The 19,236-nt window shown below is 44.8% G+C and overlaps 15 non-coding genes across 15 annotated transcripts; 14 read left to right on the forward strand and 1 right to left on the reverse strand.

Moving 5' to 3' along the window:
• Nucleotides 1–180: 180 nt before the first annotated feature.
• Trnar-ucu (transfer RNA arginine (anticodon UCU)) lies at nt 181–253 on the forward strand. Its single transcript has one exon. It is a non-coding gene; the product is annotated as a tRNA-Arg (tRNA).
• Nucleotides 254–1,104: 851 nt separating this feature from the next.
• Trnar-ucu (transfer RNA arginine (anticodon UCU)) lies at nt 1,105–1,177 on the reverse strand. Its single transcript has one exon. It is a non-coding gene; the product is annotated as a tRNA-Arg (tRNA).
• A 692-nt stretch (nt 1,178–1,869) lies between these two features.
• Nucleotides 1,870–1,942, forward strand: Trnar-ucu (transfer RNA arginine (anticodon UCU)). The gene has a single exon. It is a non-coding gene; the product is annotated as a tRNA-Arg (tRNA).
• Nucleotides 1,943–4,585: 2,643 nt separating this feature from the next.
• Nucleotides 4,586–4,658, forward strand: Trnar-ucu (transfer RNA arginine (anticodon UCU)). Its single transcript has one exon. It is a non-coding gene; the product is annotated as a tRNA-Arg (tRNA).
• A 1,219-nt stretch (nt 4,659–5,877) lies between these two features.
• On the forward strand, nt 5,878–5,950 carry Trnar-ucu (transfer RNA arginine (anticodon UCU)). The gene has a single exon. It is a non-coding gene; the product is annotated as a tRNA-Arg (tRNA).
• Nucleotides 5,951–7,170: 1,220 nt separating this feature from the next.
• On the forward strand, nt 7,171–7,243 carry Trnat-ugu (transfer RNA threonine (anticodon UGU)). The gene has a single exon. It is a non-coding gene; the product is annotated as a tRNA-Thr (tRNA).
• A 1,220-nt stretch (nt 7,244–8,463) lies between these two features.
• On the forward strand, nt 8,464–8,536 carry Trnar-ucu (transfer RNA arginine (anticodon UCU)). Its single transcript has one exon. It is a non-coding gene; the product is annotated as a tRNA-Arg (tRNA).
• A 1,220-nt stretch (nt 8,537–9,756) lies between these two features.
• On the forward strand, nt 9,757–9,829 carry Trnar-ucu (transfer RNA arginine (anticodon UCU)). The gene has a single exon. It is a non-coding gene; the product is annotated as a tRNA-Arg (tRNA).
• A 1,220-nt stretch (nt 9,830–11,049) lies between these two features.
• Nucleotides 11,050–11,122, forward strand: Trnar-ucu (transfer RNA arginine (anticodon UCU)). The gene has a single exon. It is a non-coding gene; the product is annotated as a tRNA-Arg (tRNA).
• Nucleotides 11,123–12,342: 1,220 nt separating this feature from the next.
• Trnar-ucu (transfer RNA arginine (anticodon UCU)) lies at nt 12,343–12,415 on the forward strand. The gene has a single exon. It is a non-coding gene; the product is annotated as a tRNA-Arg (tRNA).
• A 1,220-nt stretch (nt 12,416–13,635) lies between these two features.
• Trnar-ucu (transfer RNA arginine (anticodon UCU)) lies at nt 13,636–13,708 on the forward strand. Its single transcript has one exon. It is a non-coding gene; the product is annotated as a tRNA-Arg (tRNA).
• A 1,220-nt stretch (nt 13,709–14,928) lies between these two features.
• Nucleotides 14,929–15,001, forward strand: Trnar-ucu (transfer RNA arginine (anticodon UCU)). The gene has a single exon. It is a non-coding gene; the product is annotated as a tRNA-Arg (tRNA).
• Nucleotides 15,002–16,221: 1,220 nt separating this feature from the next.
• Nucleotides 16,222–16,294, forward strand: Trnar-ucu (transfer RNA arginine (anticodon UCU)). The gene has a single exon. It is a non-coding gene; the product is annotated as a tRNA-Arg (tRNA).
• A 1,220-nt stretch (nt 16,295–17,514) lies between these two features.
• Nucleotides 17,515–17,587, forward strand: Trnar-ucu (transfer RNA arginine (anticodon UCU)). Its single transcript has one exon. It is a non-coding gene; the product is annotated as a tRNA-Arg (tRNA).
• Nucleotides 17,588–18,807: 1,220 nt separating this feature from the next.
• Trnar-ucu (transfer RNA arginine (anticodon UCU)) lies at nt 18,808–18,880 on the forward strand. Its single transcript has one exon. It is a non-coding gene; the product is annotated as a tRNA-Arg (tRNA).
• The last annotated feature ends 356 nt before the right edge of the window (nt 18,881–19,236 follow it).

The following is a 19,236-nucleotide window of genomic DNA, read 5'->3' on the forward strand; positions in this document are numbered from 1 at the left end:
AGCCATGGTAAACAGAGCGATTCGGAGCGATGTATCGTGTCTGTTACATAAATAATGAGTCTTTGATGTAATTGCTTCAGAGAAATATGAAAGTAAGCCTATCAGAAAAGTAACGCGAGACATGTAGCACGGGTCATGTCTTGCAGAATCTCTTACATCTGAGACCATCACTTGCACAGCGTCCCTTTGGCGCAGATGATAGCGCGTTGGACTTCTAATCCAAAGGTTGTGGGTTCGATCCCCACAACGGACGGGCAATTTTTAAAAATGTGTGCCAATCACGAGATGGGAATTGACATATGGGTAACCAAAAGCGTCTTCAAAAGGTGAAAATTGTTGTGACTTCTGTTCTATGCTTAAATATGTTAACCTTACACATACAAGCAAAATTCTCGTAGATCCATGACGCTGCTATGTGTAAATGCTGTAAAAGCGGAACCATATCTTCACGCCCCTGTTCACTGGAATTTTATTTCAATACCCATTTTTTACCTACAGATAGAAATATAGCAATAGAACGCACATTTTGTACAGAAACAAATACAATGAAGAGTGAAATAATTTTGTATTACTTCACGAGTCAATGTATGTAATCCCAGTCATGATCTTTAATTCTTCCAGCCCAAGGTGAGAGGGTTTCAGTTTTCTCGGCCACAAGTGAGAAAAGTAGACAGTTTCACAACAAGATATTGTACTATGGTTCCTTAACTGTTCCCAGTAAGCAATGGCACTCTGTATCTATAGAAACGGCGGCAATTTTCGCTTCAGCACAGGGGGCTTTTACTGGAGACTGCCAGGAGTGGACTTGGTGGATGCATGAAGGGAGAAGACCAGACAGAGATGTCTGACGCTCCGCTGACGCTTGCAGAAAACTACATTAAGTATGATTCCCGCCTATAACTGACGGCGAGAGAGATGCATCATCTGTCCACTTCTCATCGAAGCACACTGTCACCAGGCAATGGCTGACGCTTCGAGCACGGCATGGAATTGCCATTTAAGCATAGAACTGAAGTCACAACAATTTTCACCTTTTGAAGACGCTTGTGGTTACCCATATGTCAATTCCCATCTCGTGATTGGCACACATTTTTAAAAATTGCCCGTCCCTTGTGGGGATCGAACCCACGACCTTTAGATTAGAAGTCCAACACACTATCCTCCGCGCCAAAGGGACGCTGTGCAAGTGATGGTCTCAGATGTGGTGGATGCATGAAGGGAGAAGACCAGACAGAGATGTCTGACGCTCCGCTGACGCTTGCAGAAAACTACATTAAGTATGATTCCCGCCTATAACTGACGGCGAGAGAGATGCATCATCTGTCCACTTCTCATCGAAGCACACTGTCACCAGGCAATGGCTGACGCTTCGAGCACGGCATGGAATTGCCAGGGAGGTGATGCAGCTAACGTTCCTGGTAAATGTGCTAACAGGGCACACACGTCCGTTGGAGTGTATACATATGATGGGGACCGGCTGTGACACAGCAGTCAACCAAAGTCAAAAAATGTGACTAATCGTACAGTGTTCCCAGTGTGTCGTTTACCACTTTGTGAGTGGATGCTGTTCTAAAGAGCGCAATTCCCATTTATCTGTAAGCAGCGCACGTGAGCGAATCTAATAGCAGGACTGTGTTACTACGATTGTACAGAGCAACTCTGTCAATACGCAGGTGTTTCAATCAGTAGAGCCATGGTAAACAGAGCGATTCGGAGCGATGTATCGTGTCTGTTACATAAATAATGAGTCTTTGATGTAATTGCTTCAGAGAAATTTGAAAGTAAGCCTATCAGAAAAGTAACGCGAGACATGTAGCACGGGTCATGTCTTGCAGAATCTCTTACATCTGAGACCATCACTTGCACAGCGTCCCTTTGGCGCAGAGGATAGCGCGTTGGACTTCTAATCCAAAGGTCGTGGGTTCGATCCCCACAAGGGACGGGCAATTTTTAAAAATGTGTGCCAATCACGAGATGGGAATTGACATATGGGTAACCACAAGCATCTTCAAAAGGTGAAATTGTTGTGACTTCAGTTCTATGCTTAAATACACTCCTGGAAATTGAAATAAGAACACCGTGAATTCATTGTCCCAGGAAGGGGAAACTTTATTGACACATTCCTGGGGTCAGATACATCACATGATCACACTGATAGACCCACAGGCACATAGACACAGGCAACAGAGCATGCACAATGTCGGCACTAGTACAGTGTATATCCACCTTTCGCAGCAATGCAGGCTGCTATTCTCGCATGGAGACGATCGTAGAGATGCTGGATGTAGTCCTGTGGAACGGCTTGCCATGCCATTTCCACCTGGCGCCTCAGTTGGACCAGCGTTCGTGCTGGACGTGCAGACCGCGTGAGACGACGCTTCATCCAGTCCCAAACATGCTCAATGGGGGACAGATCCGGAGATCTTGCTGGCCAGGGTAGTTGACTTACACCTTCTAGAGCACGTTGGGTGGCATGGGATACATGCGGATGTGCATTGTCCTGTTGGAACAGCAAGTTCCCTTGCCGGTCTAGGAATGGTAGAACGATGGGTTCGATGACGGTTTGGATGTACCGTGCACTATTCAGTGTCCCCTCGACGATCACCAGTGGTGTACGGCCAGTGTAGGAGATCGCTCCCCACACCATGATGCCGGGTTTTGGCCCTGTGTGCCTCGGTCGTATGCAGTCCTGATCGTGGCGCTCAACTGCACGGCGCCAAACACGCATACGACCATCATTGGCACGACGGCAGAAGCTACTCTCATCGCTGAAGACGACACGTCTCCATTCGTCCCTCCATTCACGCCTGTCGCGACACCACTGGAGGCGGGTTGCACGATGTCGGGGCGTGAGCGGATGACGGCCTAACGGTGTGCGGGACCGTGGCCCAGCTTCATGGAGACGGTTGCGAATGGTCCTCGCCGATACCCCAGGAGTAACAGTTTCCCTAATTTGCTGGGAAGTGGCGGTGCGGTCCCCTACGGCACTGCGTAGGATCCTACGGTCTTGGCGTGCATCCGTGCATCGCTGCGGTCCGGTCCCAGGTCGACGGGCACGTGCACCTTCCGCCGACCACTCTCGACAACATCGATGTACTGTGGAGACCTCACGCCCCACGTGTTAAGCAATTCGGCGGTACGTCCACCCGGCCTCCTGCATGCCCACTATACGCCCTCACTCAAAGTCCGTCAACTGCACATACGGTTCACGTCCATACTGTCGCGGCATGCTACCAGTGTTAAAGACTGCGATGGAGCTCCGTATGCCACGGCAAACTGGCTGACACTGACGGCGGCGGTGCACAAATGCTGCGCAGCTAGCGCCATTCGACGGCCAACACCGCGGTTCCTGGTGTGTCCGCTGTGCCGTGCATGTGATCATTGCTTGTACAGCCCTCTCGCAGTGTCCGAAGCAAGTATGGTGGGTCTGACACACCGGTGTCAATGTGTTCTTTTTTCCATTTCCAGGAGTATATGTTAGCCTTACACATACAAGCAAAATTCTCGTAGATCCATGACGCTGCTATGTGTAAATGCTGTAAAAGCGGAACCATATCTTCACGCCCCTGTTCACGGGAATTTTCTTTCAATACCCAATTTTTACCTACACATAGAAATATAGCAATAGAACGCACATTTTGTACAGAAACAAATACAATGAAGAGTGAAATAATTTTGTATTACTTCACGAGTCAATGTATGTAATCCCAGTCATGATCTTTAATTCTTCCAGCCCAAGGTGAGAGGGTTTCAGTTTTCTCGGCCACAAGTGAGAAAAGTAGACAGTTTCACAACAAGATATTGTACTATGGTTCCTTAACTGTTCCCAGTAAGCAATGGCACTCTGTATCTATAGAAACGGCGGCAATTTTCGCTTCAGCACAGGGGGCTTTTACTGGAGACTGCCAGGAGTGGACTTGGTGGATGCATGAAGGGAGAAGACCAGACAGAGATGTCTGACGCTCCGCTGACGCTTGCAGAAAACTACATTAAGTATGATTCCCGCCTATAACTGATGGCGAGAGAGATGCATCATCTGTCCACTTCTCATCGAAGCACACTGTCACCAAGCAATGGCTGACGCTTCGAGCACGGCATGGAATTGCCAGGGAGGTGATGCAGCTAACGTTCCTGGTAAATGTGCTAACAGGGCACACACGTCCGTTGGAGTGTATACATATGATGGGGGCCGGATGTGACACAGCAGTCAACCAAAGTCAAAAAATGTGACTAATCGTACAGTGTTCCCAGTGTGTCGTTTACCACTTTGTGAGTGGATGCTGTTCTAAAGAGTGCAATTCCCATTTATCTGTAAGCAGCGCACGTGAGCGAATCTAATAGCAGGACTGTGTTACTACGATTGTACAGAGCAACTCTGTCAATACGCAGGTGCTTCAATCAGTAGAGCTATGGTAAACAGAGCGATTCGGAGCGATGTATCGTGTCTGTTACATAAGTAATTAGTCTTTGATGTAATTGCTTCAGAGAAATATGAAAGTAAGCCTATCAGAAAAGTAACGCGAGACATGTAGCACGGGTCATGTCTTGCAGAATCTCTTACATCTGAGACCATCACTTGCACAGCGTCCCATTGGCGCGGAGGATAGCGCGTTGGACCTCTAATCCAAAGGTCGTGGGTTCGATCCCCACAAGGGACGGGCAATTTTTAAAAATGTGTGCCAATCACGAGATGGGAATTGACATATGGGTAACCACAAGCGACTTCAAAAGGTGAAAATTGTTGTGACGTCAGTTCTTTGCTTAAATATGTTAACCTTACACATACAAGCAAAATTCTCGTAGATCCATGACGCTGCTATGTGTAAATGCTGTAAAAGCGGAACCATATCTTCACGCCCCTGTTCACGGGAATTTTCTTTCAATACCCAATTTTTACCTACAGATAGAAATATAGCAATAGAACGCACATTTTGTACAGAAACAAATACAATGAAGAGTGAAATAATTTTGTATTACTTCACGAGTCAATGTATGTAATCCCAGTCATGATCTTTAATTCTTCCAGCCCAAGGTGAGAGGGTTTCTGTTTTCTCGGCCACAAGTGAGAAAAGTAGACAGTTTCACAACAAGATACTGTACTATGGTTCCTTAACTGTTCCCAGTAAGCAATGGCACTCTGTATCTATAGAAACGGCGGCAATTTTCGCTTCAGCACAGGGGGCTTTTACTGGAGACTGCCAGGAGTGGACTTGGTGGATGCATGAAGGAGAAGACCAGACAGAGATGTCTGACGCTCCGCTGACGCTTGCAGAAAACTACATTAAGTATGATTCCCGCCTATAACTGACGGCGAGAGAGATGCATCATCTGTCCACTTCTCATCGAAGCACACTGTCACCAAGCATTGGCTGACGCTTCGAGCACGGCATGGAATTGCCAGGGAGGTGATGCAGCTAACGTTCCTGGTAAATGTGCTAACAGGGCACACACGTCCGTTGGAGTGTATACATATGATGGGGACCGGCTGTGACACAGCAGTCCACCAAAGTAAAAAAATGTGACTAATCGTACAGTGTTCCCAGTGTGTCGTTTACCACTTTGTGAGTGGATGCTGTTCTAAAGAGCGCAATTCCCATTTATCTGTAACCAGCGCACGTGAGCGAATCTAATAGCAGGACTGTGTTACTACGATTGTACAGAGCAACTCTGTCAATACGCAGGTGTTTCAATCAGTAGAGCCATGGTAAACAGAGCGATTCGGAGCTATGTATCGTGTCTGTTACATAAATAATGAGTCTTTGATGTAATTGCTTCAGAGAAATATGAAAGTAAGCCTATCAGAGAAGTAACGCGAGACATGTAGCACGGGTCATGTCTTGCAGAATCTCTTACATCTGAGAGCATCACTTGCACAGCGTCCCTTTGGCGCAGAGGATAGCGCGTTGGACTTCTAATCCAAAGGTCGTGGGTTCGATCCCCACAAGGGACGGGCAATTTTTAAAAATGTGTGCCAATCACGAGATGGGAATTGACATATGGGTAACTACAAGCGTCTTCAAAAGGTGAAAATTGTTGTGACTTCAGTTCTATGCTTAAATATGTTAACCTTACACATACAAGCAAAATTCTCGTAGATCCATGACGCTGCTATGTGTAAATGCTGTAAAAGCGGAACCATATCTTCACGCCCCTGTTCACGGGAATTTTCTTTCAATACCCAATTTTTACCTACAGATAGAAATATAGCAATAGAACGCACATTTTGTACAGAAACAAATACAATGAAGAGTGAAATCATTTTGTATTACTTCACGCGTCAATGTATGTAATCGCAGTCATGATCTTTAATTCTTCCAGCCCAAGGTGAGAGGGTTTCAGTTTTCTCGGCCACAAGTGAGAAAAGTAGACAGTTTCACAACAAGATATTGTACTATGGTTCCTTAACTGTTCCCAGTAAGCAATGGCACTCTGTATCTATAGAAACGGCGGCAATTTTCGCTTCAGCACAGGGGGCTTTTACTGGAGACTGCCAGGAGTGGACTTGGTGGATGCATGAAGGGAGAAGACCAGACAGAGATGTCTGACGCTCCACTGACGCTTGCACAAAACTACATTAAGTATGATTCCCGCCTATAACTGACGGCGAGAGAGATGCATCATCTGTCCACTTCTCATCGAAGAACACTGTCACCAAGCAATGGCTGACGCTTCGAGCACGGCATGGAATTGCCAGGGAGGTGATGCAGCTAACGTTCCTGGTAAATGTGCTAACAGGGCACACACGTCCGTTGGAGTGTATACATATGATGGGGACCGGCTGTGACACAGCAGTCAGCCAAAGTCAAAAAATGTGACTAATCGTACAGTGTTCCCAGTGTGTCGTTTACCACTTTGTGAGTGGATGCTGTTCTAAAGAGCGCAATTCCCATTTATCTGTAAGCAGCGCACGTGAGCGAATCTAATAGCAGGACTGTGTTACTACGATTGTACAGAGCAACTCTGTCAATACGCAGGTGTTTCAATCAGTAGAGCCATGGTAAACAGAGCGATTCGGAGCGATGTATCGTGTCTGTTACATAAATAATGAGTCTTTGATGTAATTGCTTCAGAGAAATATGAAAGTAAGCCTATCAGAAAAGTAACGCGAGACATGTAGCACGGGTCATGTCTTGCAGAATCTCTTACATCTGAGACCATCACTTGCACAGCGTCCCTTTGGCGCAGAGGATAGCGCGTTGGACTTGTAATCCAAAGGTCGTGGGTTCGATCCCCACAAGGGACGGGCAATTTTTAAAAATGTGTGCCAATCACGAGATGGGAATTGACATATGGGTAACCACAAGCGTCTTCAAAAGGTGAAAATTGTTGTGACTTCAGTTCTATGCTTAAATATGTTAACCTTACACATACAAGCAAAATTCTCGTAGATCCATGACGCTGCTATGTGTAAATGCTGTAAAAGCGGAACCATATCTTCACGCCCCTGTTCACGGGAATTTTCTTTCAATACCCAATTTTTACCTACAGATAGAAATATAGCAATAGAACGCACATTTTGTACAGAAACAAATACAATGAAGAATGAAATAATTTTGTATTACTTCACGAGTCAATGTATGTAATCCCAGTCATGATCTTTAATTCTTCCAGCCCAAGGTGAGAGGGTTTCAGTTTTCTCGGCCACAAGTGAGAAAAGTAGACAGTTTCACAACAAGATATTGTACTATGGTTCCTTAACTGTTCCCAGTAAGCAATGGCACTCTGTATCTATAGAAACGGCGGCAATTTTCGCTTCAGCACAGGGGGCTTTTACTGGAGACTGCCAGGAGTGGACTTGGTGGATGCATGAAGGGAGAAGACCAGACAGAGATGTCTGACGCTCCGCTGACGCTTGCAGAAAACTACATTAAGTATGATTCCCGCCTATAACTGACGGCGAGAGAGATGCATCATCTGTCCACTTCTCATCGAAGCACACTGTCACCAAGCAATGGCTGACGCTTCGAGCACGGCATGGAATTGCCAGGGAGGTGATGCAGCTAACGTTCCTGGTAAATGTGCTAACAGGGCACACACGTCCGTTGGAGTGTATACATATGATGGGGACCGGCTGTGACACAGCAGTCAACCAAAGTCAAAAAATGTGACTAATCGTACAGTGTTCCCAGTGTGTCGTTTACCACTTTGTGAGTGGATGCTGTTCTAAAGAGCGCAATTCCCATTTATCTGTAAGCAGCGCACGTGAGCGAATCTAATAGCAGGACTGTGTTACTACGATTGTACAGAGCAACTCTGTCAATACGCAGGTGTTTCAATCAGTAGAGCCATGGTAAACAGAGCGATTCGGAGCGATGTATCGTGTCTGTTACATAAATAATGAGTCTTTGATGTAATTGCTTCAGAGAAATATGAAAGTAAGCCTATCAGAAAAGTAACGCGAGACATGTGGCACGGGTCATGTCTTGCAGAATCTCTTACATCTGAGACCATCACTTGCACAGCGTCGCTTTGGCGCAGAGGATAGCGCGTTGGACCTCTAATCCATGGGTCGTGGGTTCGATCCCCACAAGGGACGGGCAATTTTTAAAAATGTGTGCCAATCACGAGATGGGAATTGACATATGGGTAACCACAAGCGTCTTCAAAAGGTGAAAATTGTTGTGACTTCAGTTCTATGCTTAAATATGTTAACCTTACACATAGAAGCAAAATTCTCGTAGATCCATGACGCTGCTATGTGTAAATGCTGTAAAAGCGGAACCATATCTTCACGCCCCTGTTCACGGGAATTTTCTTTCAATACCCAATTTTTACCTACAGATAGAAATATAGCAATAGAACGCACATTTTGTACAGAAACAAATACAATGAAGAGTGAAATAATTTTGTATTACTTCACGAGTCAATGTATGTAATCCCAGTCATGATCTTTAATTCTTCCAGCCCAAGGTGAGAGGGTTTCAGTTTTCTCGGCCACAAGTGAGAAAAGTAGACAGTTTCACAACAAGATATTGTACTATGGTTCCTTAACTGTTCCCAGTAAGCAATGGCACTCTGTATCTATAGAAACGGCGGCAATTTTCGCTTCAGCACAGGGGGCTTTTACTGGAGACTGCCAGGAGTGGACTTGGTGGATGCATGAAGGGAGAAGACCAGACAGAGATGTCTGACGCTCCGCTGACGCTTGCAGAAAACTACATTAAGTATGATTCCCGCCTATAACTGACGGCGAGAGAGATGCATCATCTGTCCACTTCTCATCGAAGCACACTGTCACCAAGCAATGGCTGACGCTTCGAGCACGGCATGGAATTGCCAGGGAGGTGATGCAGCTAACGTTCCTGGTAAATGTGCTAACAGGGCACACACGTCCGTTGGAGTGTATACATATGATGGGGACCGGCTGTGACACAGCAGTCAACCAAAGTCAAAAAATGTGAGTAATCGTACAGTGTTCCCAGTGTGTCGTTTACCACTTTGTGAGTGGATGCTGTTCTAAAGAGCGCAATTCCCATTTATCTGTAAGCAGCGCACGTGAGCGAATCTAATAGCAGGACTGTGTTACTACGATTGTACAGAGCAACTCTGTCAATACGCAGGTGTTTCAATCAGTAGAGCCATGGTAAACAGAGCGATTCGGAGCGATGTATCGTGTCTGTTACATAAATAATGAGTCTTTGATGTAATTGCTTCAGAGAAATATGAAAGTAAGCCTATCAGAAAAGTAACGCGAGACATGTAGCACGGGTCATGTCTTGCAGAATCTCTTAGATCTGAGACCATCACTTGCACAGCGTCCCTTTGGCGCAGAGGATAGCGCGTTGGATTTCTAATCCAAAGGTTGTGGGTTCGATCCCCACAAGGAATGGGCAATTTTTAAAAATGTGTACCAATCACGAGATGGGAATTGACATATGGGTAACCACAAGCGTCTTCAAAAGGTGAAAATTGTTGTGACTTCAGTTCTATGCTTAAATATGTTAACCGTACACATACAAGCAAAATTCTCGTAGATCCATGACGCTGCTATGTGTAAATGCTGTAAAAGCGGAACCATATCTTCACGCCCCTGTTCACGGGAATTTTCTTTCAATACCCAATTTTTACCTACACATAGAAATATAGCAATAGAACGCACATTTTGTACAGAAACAAATACAATGAAGAGTGAAATAATTTTGTATTACTTCACGAGTCAATGTATGTAATCCCAGTCATGATCTTTAATTCTTCCAGCCCAAGGTGAGAGGGTTTCAGTTTTCTCGGCCACAAGTGAGAAAAGTAGACAGTTTCACAACAAGATATTGTACTATGGTTCCTTAACTGTTCCCAGTAAGCAATGGCACTCTGTATCTATAGAAACGGCGGCAATTTTCGCTTCAGCACAGGGGGCTTTTACTGGAGACTGCCAGGAGTGGACTTGGTGGATGCATGAAGGGAGAAGACCAGACAGAGATGTCTGACGCTCCGCTGACGCTTGCAGAAAACTACATTAAGTATGATTCCCGCCTATAACTGACGGCGAGAGAGATGCATCATCTGTCCACTTCTCATCGAAGCACACTGTCACCAAGCAATGGCTGACGCTTCGAGCACGGCATGGAATTGCCAGGGAGGTGATGCAGCTAACGTTCCTGGTAAATGTGCTAACAGGGCACACACGTCCGTTGGAGTGTATACATATGATGGGGACCGGCTGTGACACAGCAGTCAGCCAAAGTCAAAAAATGTGACTAATCGTACAGTGTTCCCAGTGTGTCGTTTACCACTTTGTGAGTGGATGCTGTTCTAAAGAGCGCAATTCCCATTTATCTGTAAGCAGCGCACGTGAGCGAATCTAATAGCAGGACTGTGTTACTACGATTGTACAGAGCAACTCTGTCAATACGCAGGTGTTTCAATCAGAAGAGCCATGGTAAACAGAGCGATTCGGAGCGATGTATCGTGTCTGTTACATAAATAATGAGTCTTTGATGTAATTGCTTCAGAGAAATATGAAAGTAAGCCTATCAGAAAAGTAACGCGAGGCATGTAGCACGGGTCATGTCTTGCAGAATCTCTTACATCTGAGACCATCACTTGCATAGCGTCCCTTTGGCGCAGAGGATAGCGCGTTGGACTTCTAATCCAAAGGTCGTGGGTTCGATACCCACAAACGACGGGCAATTTTTAAAAATGTGTGCCAATCACGAGATGGGAATTGACATATGGGTAACCACAAGCGTCTTCAAAAGGTGAAAATTGTTGTGACTTCAGTTCTATGCTTAAATATGTTAACCTTACACATACAAGCAAAATTCTCGTAGATCCATGACGCTGCTATGTGTAAATGCTGTAAAAGCGGAACCGTATCTTCACGCCCCTGTTCACGGGAATTTTCTTTCAATACCCAATTTTTACCTACACATAGAAATATAGCAATAGAACGCACATTTTGTACAGAAACAAATACAATGAAGAGTGAAATCATTTTGTATTACTTCACGAGTCAATGTATGTAATCCCAGTCATGATCTTTAATTCTTCCAGCCCAAGGTGAGAGGGTTTCAGTTTTCTCGGCCACAAATGAGAAAAGTAGACAGTTTCACAACAAGATATTGTACTATGGTTCCTTAACTGTTCCCAGTAAGCAATGGCACTCTGTATCTATAGAAACGGCGGCAATTTTCGCTTCAGCACAGGGGGCTTTTACTGGAGACTGCCAGGAGTGGACTTGGTGGATGCATGAAGGGAGAAGACCAGACAGAGATGTCTGACGCTCCACTGACGCTTGCAGAAAACTACATTAAGTATGATTCCCGCCTATAACTGACGGCGAGAGAGATGCATCATCTGTCCACTTCTCATCGAAGCACACTGTCACCAAGCAATGGCTGACGCTTCGAGCACGGCATGGAATTGCCAGGGAGGTGATGCAGCTAACGTTCCTGGTAAATGTGCTAACAGGGCACACACGTCCGTTGGAGTGTATACATATGATGGGGACCGGCTGTGACACAGCAGTCAGCCAAAGTCAAAAAATGTGACTAATCGTACAGTGTTCCCAGTGTGTCGTTTACCACTTTGTGAGTGGATGCTGTTCTAAAGAGCGCAATTCCCATTTATCTGTAAGCAGCGCACGTGAGCGAATCTAATAGCAGGACTGTGTTACTACGATTGTACAGAGCAACTCTGTCAATACGCAGGTGTTTCAATCAGTAGAGCCATGGTAAACAGAGCGATTCGGAGCGATGTATCGTGTCTGTTACATAAATAATGAGTCTTTGATGTAATTGCTTCAGAGAAATATGAAAGTAAGCCTATCAGAAAAGTAACGCGAGGCATGTAGCACGGGTCATGTCTTGCAGAATCTCTTACATCTGAGACCATCACTTACACAGCGTCCCTTTGGCGCAGAGGATAGCGCGTTGGACTTCTAATCCAAAGGTCGTGGGTTCGATCCCCACAAGGGACGGGCAATTTTTAAAAATGTGTGCCAATCACGAGTTCGGAATTGACATATGGGTAACCACAAGCGTCTTCAAAAGGTGAAAATTGTTGTGACTTCAGTTCTATGCTTAAATATGTTAACCTTACACATACAAGCAAAATTCTCGTAGATCCATGACGCTGCTATGTGTAAATGCTGTAAAAGCGGAACCATATCTTCACGCCCCTGTTCACGGGAATTTTCTTTCAATACCCAATTTTTACCTACAGATAGAAATATAGCAATAGAACGCACATTTTGTACAGAAACAAATACAATGAAGAGTGAAATAATTTTGTATTACTTCACGAGTCAATGTATGTAATCCCAGTCATGATCTTTAATTCTTCCAGCCCAAGGTGAGAGGGTTTCAGTTTTCTCGGCCACAAGTGAGAAAAGTAGACAGTTTCACAACAAGATATTGTACTATGGTTCCTTAACTGTTCCCAGTAAGCAATGGCACTCTGTATCTATAGAAACGGCGGCAATTTTCGCTTCAGCACAGGGGGCTTTTACTGGAGACTGCCAGGAGTGGACTTGGTGGATGCATGAAGGGAGAAGACCAGACAGAGATGTCTGACGCTCCGCTGACGCTTGCAGAAAACTACATTAAGTATGATTCCCGCCTATAACTGACGGCGAGAGAGATGCATCATCTGTCCACTTCTCATCGAAGCACACTGTCACCAAGCAATGGCTGACGCTTCGAGCACGGCATGGAATTGCCAGGGAGGTGATGCAGCTAACGTTCCTGGTAAATGTGCTAACAGGGCACACACGTCCGTTGGAGTGTATACATATGATGGGGACCGGCTGTGACACAGCAGTCAACCAAAGTCAAAAAATGTGACTAATCGTACAGTGTTCCCAGTGTGTCGTTTACCACTTTGTGAGTGGATGCTGTTCTAAAGAGCGCAATTCCCATTTAACTGTAAGCAGCGCACGTGAGCGAATCTAATAGCAGGTCTGTGTTACTACGATTGTACAGAGCAACTCTGTCAATACGCAGGTGTTTCAATCAGTAGAGCCATGGTAAACAGAGCGATTCGGAGCGATGTATCGTGTCTGTTACATAAATAATGAGTCTTTGATGTAATTGCTTCAGAGAAATATGAAAGTAAGCCTATCAGAAAAGTAACGCGAGACATGTGGCACGGGTCATGTCTTGCAGAATCTCTTACATCTGAGACCATCACTTGCACAGCGTCGCTTTGGCGCAGAGGATAGCGCGTTGGACCTCTAATCCAAAGGTCGTGGGTTCGATCCCAACAAGGGACGGGCAATTTTTAAAAATGTGTGCCAATCACGAGTTCGGAATTGACATATGGGTAACCACAAGCGTCTTCAAAAGGTGAAAATTGTTGTGACTTCAGTTCTATGCTTAAATATGTTAACCTTACACATACAAGCAAAATTCTCGTAGATCCATGACGCTGCTATGTGTAAATGCTGTAAAAGCGGAACCATATCTTCACGCCCCTGTTCACGGGAATTTTCTTTCAATACCCAATTTTTACCTACAGATAGAAATATAGCAATAGAACGCACATTTTGTACAGAAACAAATACAATGAAGAGTGAAATAATTTTGTATTACTTCACGAGTCAATGTATGTAATCCCAGTCATGATCTTTAATTCTTCCAGCCCAAGGTGAGAGGGTTTCAGTTTTCTCGGCCACAAGTGAGAAAAGTAGACAGTTTCACAACAAGATATTGTACTATGGTTCCTTAACTGTTCCCAGTAAGCAATGGCACTCTGTATCTATAGAAACGGCGGCAATTTTCGCTTCAGCACAGGGGGCTTTTACTGGAGACTGCCAGGAGTGGACTTGGTGGATGCATGAAGGGAGAAGACCAGACAGAGATGTCTGACGCTCCGCTGACGCTTGCAGAAAACTACATTAAGTATGATTCCCGCCTATAACTGACGGCGAGAGAGATGCATCATCTGTCCACTTCTCATCGAAGCACACTGTCACCAAGCAATGGCTGACGCTTCGAGCACGGCATGGAATTGCCAGGGAGGTGATGCAGCTAACGTTCCTGGTAAATGTGCTAACAGGGCACACACGTCCGTTGGAGTGTATACATATGATGGGGACCGGCTGTGACACAGCAGTCAACCAAAGTCAAAAAATGTGACTAATCGTACAGTGTTCCCAGTGTGTCGTTTACCACTTTGTGAGTGGATGCTGTTCTAAAGAGCGCAATTCCCATTTATCTGTAAGCAGCGCACGTGAGCGAATCTAATAGCAGGACTGTGTTACTACGATTGTACAGAGCAACTCTGTCAATACGCAGGTGTTTCAATCAGTAGAGCCATGGTAAACAGAGCGATTCGGAGCGATGTATCGTGTCTGTTACATAAATAATGAGTCTTTGATGTAATTGCTTCAGAGAAATATGAAAGTAAGCCTATCAGAAAAGTAACGCGAGACATGTAGCACGGGTCATGTCTTGCAGAATCTCTTACATCTGAGACCATCACTTGCACAGCGTCCCTTTGGCGCAGAGGATAGCGCGTTGGATTTCTAATCCAAAGGTCGTGGGTTCGATCCCCACAAGGAATGGGCAATTTTTAAAAATGTGTACCAATCACGAGATGGGAATTGACATATGGGTAACCACAAGCGTCTTCAAAATGTGAAAATTGTTGTGACTTCAGTTCTATGCTTAAATATGTTAACCTTACACATACAAGCAAAATTCTCGTAGATCCATGACGCTGCTATGTGTAAATGCTGTAAAAGCGGAACCATATCTTCACGCCCCTGTTCACGGGAATTTTCTTTCAATACCCAATTTTTACCTACACATAGAAATATAGCAATAGAACGCACATTTTGTACAGAAACAAATACAATGAAGAGTGAAATAATTTTGTATTACTTCACGAGTCAATGTATGTAATCCCAGTCATGATCTTTAATTCTTCCAGCCCAAGGTGAGAGGGTTTCAGTTTTCTCGGCCACAAGTGAGAAAAGTAGACAGTTTCACAACAAGATATTGTACTATGGTTCCTTAACTGTTCCCAGTAAGCAATGGCACTCTGTATCTATAGAAACGGCGGCAATTTTCGCTTCAGCACAGGGGGCTTTTACTGGAGACTGCCAGGAGTGGACTTGGTGGATGCATGAAGGGAGAAGACCAGACAGAGATGTCTGACGCTCCGCTGACGCTTGCAGAAAACTACATTAAGTATGATTCCCGCCTATAACTGACGGCGAGAGAGATGCATCATCTGTCCACTTCTCATCGAAGCACACTGTCACCAAGCAATGGCTGACGCTTCGAGCACGGCATGGAATTGCCAGGGAGGTGATGCAGCTAACGTTCCTGGTAAATGTGCTAACAGGGCACACACGTCCGTTGGAGTGTATACATATGATGGGGACCGGCTGTGACACAGCAGTCAGCCAAAGTCAAAAAATGTGACTAATCGTACAGTGTTCCCAGTGTGTCGTTTACCACTTTGTGAGTGGATGCTGTTCTAAAGAGCGCAATTCCCATTTATCTGTAAGCAGCGCACGTGAGCGAATCTAATAGCAGGACTGTGTTACTACGATTGTACAGAGCAACTCTGTCAATACGCAGGTGTTTCAATCAGTAGAGCCATGGTAAACAGAGCGATTCGGAGCGATGTATCGTGTCTGTTACATAAATAATGAGTCTTTGATGTAATTGCTTCAGAGAAATATGAAAGTAAGCCTATCAGAAAAGTAACGCGAGGCATGTAGCACGGGTCATGTCTTGCAGAATCTCTTACATCTGAGACCATCACTTACACAGCGTCCCTTTGGCGCAGAGGATAGCGCGTTGGACTTCTAATCCAAAGGTCGTGGGTTAGATCCCCACAAGGGACGGGCAATTTTTAAAAATGTGTGCCAATCACGAGTTCGGAATTGACATATGGGTAACCACAAGCGTCTTCAAAAGGTGAAAATTGTTGTGACTTCAGTTCTATGCTTAAATATGTTAACCTTACACATACAAGCAAAATTCTCGTAGATCCATGACGCTGCTATGTGTAAATGCTGTAAAAGCGGAACCATATCTTCACGCCCCTGTTCACGGGAATTTTCTTTCAATACCCAATTTTTACCTACAGATAGAAATATAGCAATAGAACGCACATTTTGTACAGAAACAAATACAATGAAGAGTGAAATAATTTTGTATTACTTCACGAGTCAATGTATGTAATCCCAGTCATGATCTTTAATTCTTCCAGCCCAAGGTGAGAGGGTTTCAGTTTTCTCGGCCACAAGTGAGAAAAGTAGACAGTTTCACAACAAGATATTGTACTATGGTTCCTTAACTGTTCCCAGTAAGCAATGGCACTCTGTATCTATAGAAACGGCGGCAATTTTCGCTTCAGCACAGGGGGCTTTTACTGGAGACTGCCAGGAGTGGACTTGGTGGATGCATGAAGGGAGAAGACCAGACAGAGATGTCTGACGCTCCGCTGACGCTTGCAGAAAACTACATTAAGTATGATTCCCGCCTATAACTGACGGCGAGAGAGATGCATCATCTGTCCACTTCTCATCGAAGCACACTGTCACCAAGCAATGGCTGACGCTTCGAGCACGGCATGGAATTGCCAGGGAGGTGATGCAGCTAACGTTCCTGGTAAATGTGCTAACAGGGCACACACGTCCGTTGGAGTGTATACATATGATGGGGACCGGCTGTGACACAGCAGTCAACCAAAGTCAAAAAATGTGACTAATCGTACAGTGTTCCCAGTGTGTCGTTTACCACTTTGTGAGTGGATGCTGTTCTAAAGAGCGCAATTCCCATTTATCTGTAAGCAGCGCACGTGAGCGAATCTAATAGCAGGTCTGTGTTACTACGATTGTACAGAGCAACTCTGTCAATACGCAGGTGTTTCAATCAGTAGAGCCATGGTAAACAGAGCGATTCGGAGCGATGTATCGTGTCTGTTACATAAATAATGAGTCTTTGATGTAATTGCTTCAGAGAAATATGAAAGTAAGCCTATCAGAAAAGTAACGCGAGACATGTAGCACGGATCGTGTCTTGCAGAATCTCTTACATCTGAGACCATAACTTGCACAGCGTCCCTTTGGCGCAGAGGATAGCGCGTTGTATTTCTAATCCAAAGGTCGTGGGTTCGATCCCCACAAGGAATGGGCAATTTTTAAAAATGTGTACCAATCACGAGATGGGAATTGACATATGGGTAACCACAAGCGTCTTCAAAAGGTGAAAATTGTTGTGACTTCAGTTCTATGCTTAAATATGTTAACCTTACACATACAAGCAAAATTCTCGTAGATCCATGACGCTGCTATGTGTAAATGCTGTAAAAGCGGAACCATATCTTCACGCCCCTGTTCACGGGAATTTTCTTTCAATACCCAATTTTTACCTACAGATAGAAATATAGCAATAGAACGCACATTTTGTACAGAAACAAATACAATGAAGAGTGAAATAATTTTGTATTACTTCACGAGTCAATGTATGTAATCCCAGTCATGATCTTTAATTCTTCCAGCCCAAGGTGAGAGGGTTTCAGTTTTCTCGGCCACAAGTGAGAAAAGTAGACAGTTTCACAACAAGATATTGTACTATGGTTCCTTAACTGTTCCCAGTAAGCAATGGCACTCTGTATCTATAGAAACGGCGGCAATTTTCGCTTCAGCACAGGGGGCTTTTACTGGAGACTGCCAGGAGTGGACTTGGTGGATGCATGAAGGGAGAAGACCAGACAGAGATGTCTGACGCTCCGCTGACGCTTGCAGAAAACTACATTAAGTATGATTCCCGCCTATAACTGACGGCGAGAGAGATGCATCATCTGTCCACTTCTCATCGAAGCACACTGTCACCAAGCAATGGCTGACGCTTCGAGCACGGCATGGAATTGCCAGGGAGGTGATGCAGCTAACGTTCCTGGTAAATGTGCTAACAGGGCACACACGTCCGTTGGAGTGTATACATATGATGGGGACCGGCTGTGACACAGCAGTCAACCAAAGTCAAAAAATGTGACTAATCGTACAGTGTTCCCAGTGTGTCGTTTACCACTTTGTGAGTGGATGCTGTTCTAAAGAGCGCAATTCCCATTTATCTGTAAGCAGCGCACGTGAGCGAATCTAATAGCAGGACTGTGTTACTACGATTGTACAGAGCAACTCTGTCAATACGCAGGTGTTTCAATCAGTAGAGCCATGGTAAACAGAGCGATTCGGAGCGATGTATCGTGTCTGTTACATAAATAATGAGTCTTTGATGTAATTGCTTCAGAGAAATATGAAAGTAAGCCTATCAGAAAAGTAACGCGAGACTAGTAGCACGGGTCATGTCTTGCAGAATCTCTTACATCTGAGACCATCACTTGCACAGCGTCCCTTTGGCGCAGAGGATAGCGCGTTGGACTTCTAATCCAAAGGTCGTGGGTTAGATCCCCACAAGGGACGGGCAATTTTTAAAAATGTGTGCCAATCACGAGATGGGAATTGACATATGGGTAACCACAAGCGTCTTCAAAAGGTGAAAATTGTTGTGACTTCAGTTCTATGCTTAAATATGTTAACCTTACACATACAAGCAAAATTCTCGTAGATCCATGACGCTGCTATGTGTAAACGCTGTAAAAGCGGAACCATATCTTCACGCCCCTGTTCACGGGAATTTTCTTTCAATACCCAATTTTTACCTACAGATAGAAATATAGCAATAGAACGCACATTTTGTACAGAAACAAATACAATGAAGAGTGAAATAATTTTGTATTACTTCACGAGTCAATGTATGTAATCCCAGTCATGATCTT

This window comes from Schistocerca cancellata, chromosome 1, assembly GCF_023864275.1.
Source record: "Schistocerca cancellata isolate TAMUIC-IGC-003103 chromosome 1, iqSchCanc2.1, whole genome shotgun sequence".
Taxonomy (NCBI): Eukaryota; Metazoa; Arthropoda; class Insecta; order Orthoptera; family Acrididae; genus Schistocerca; species Schistocerca cancellata.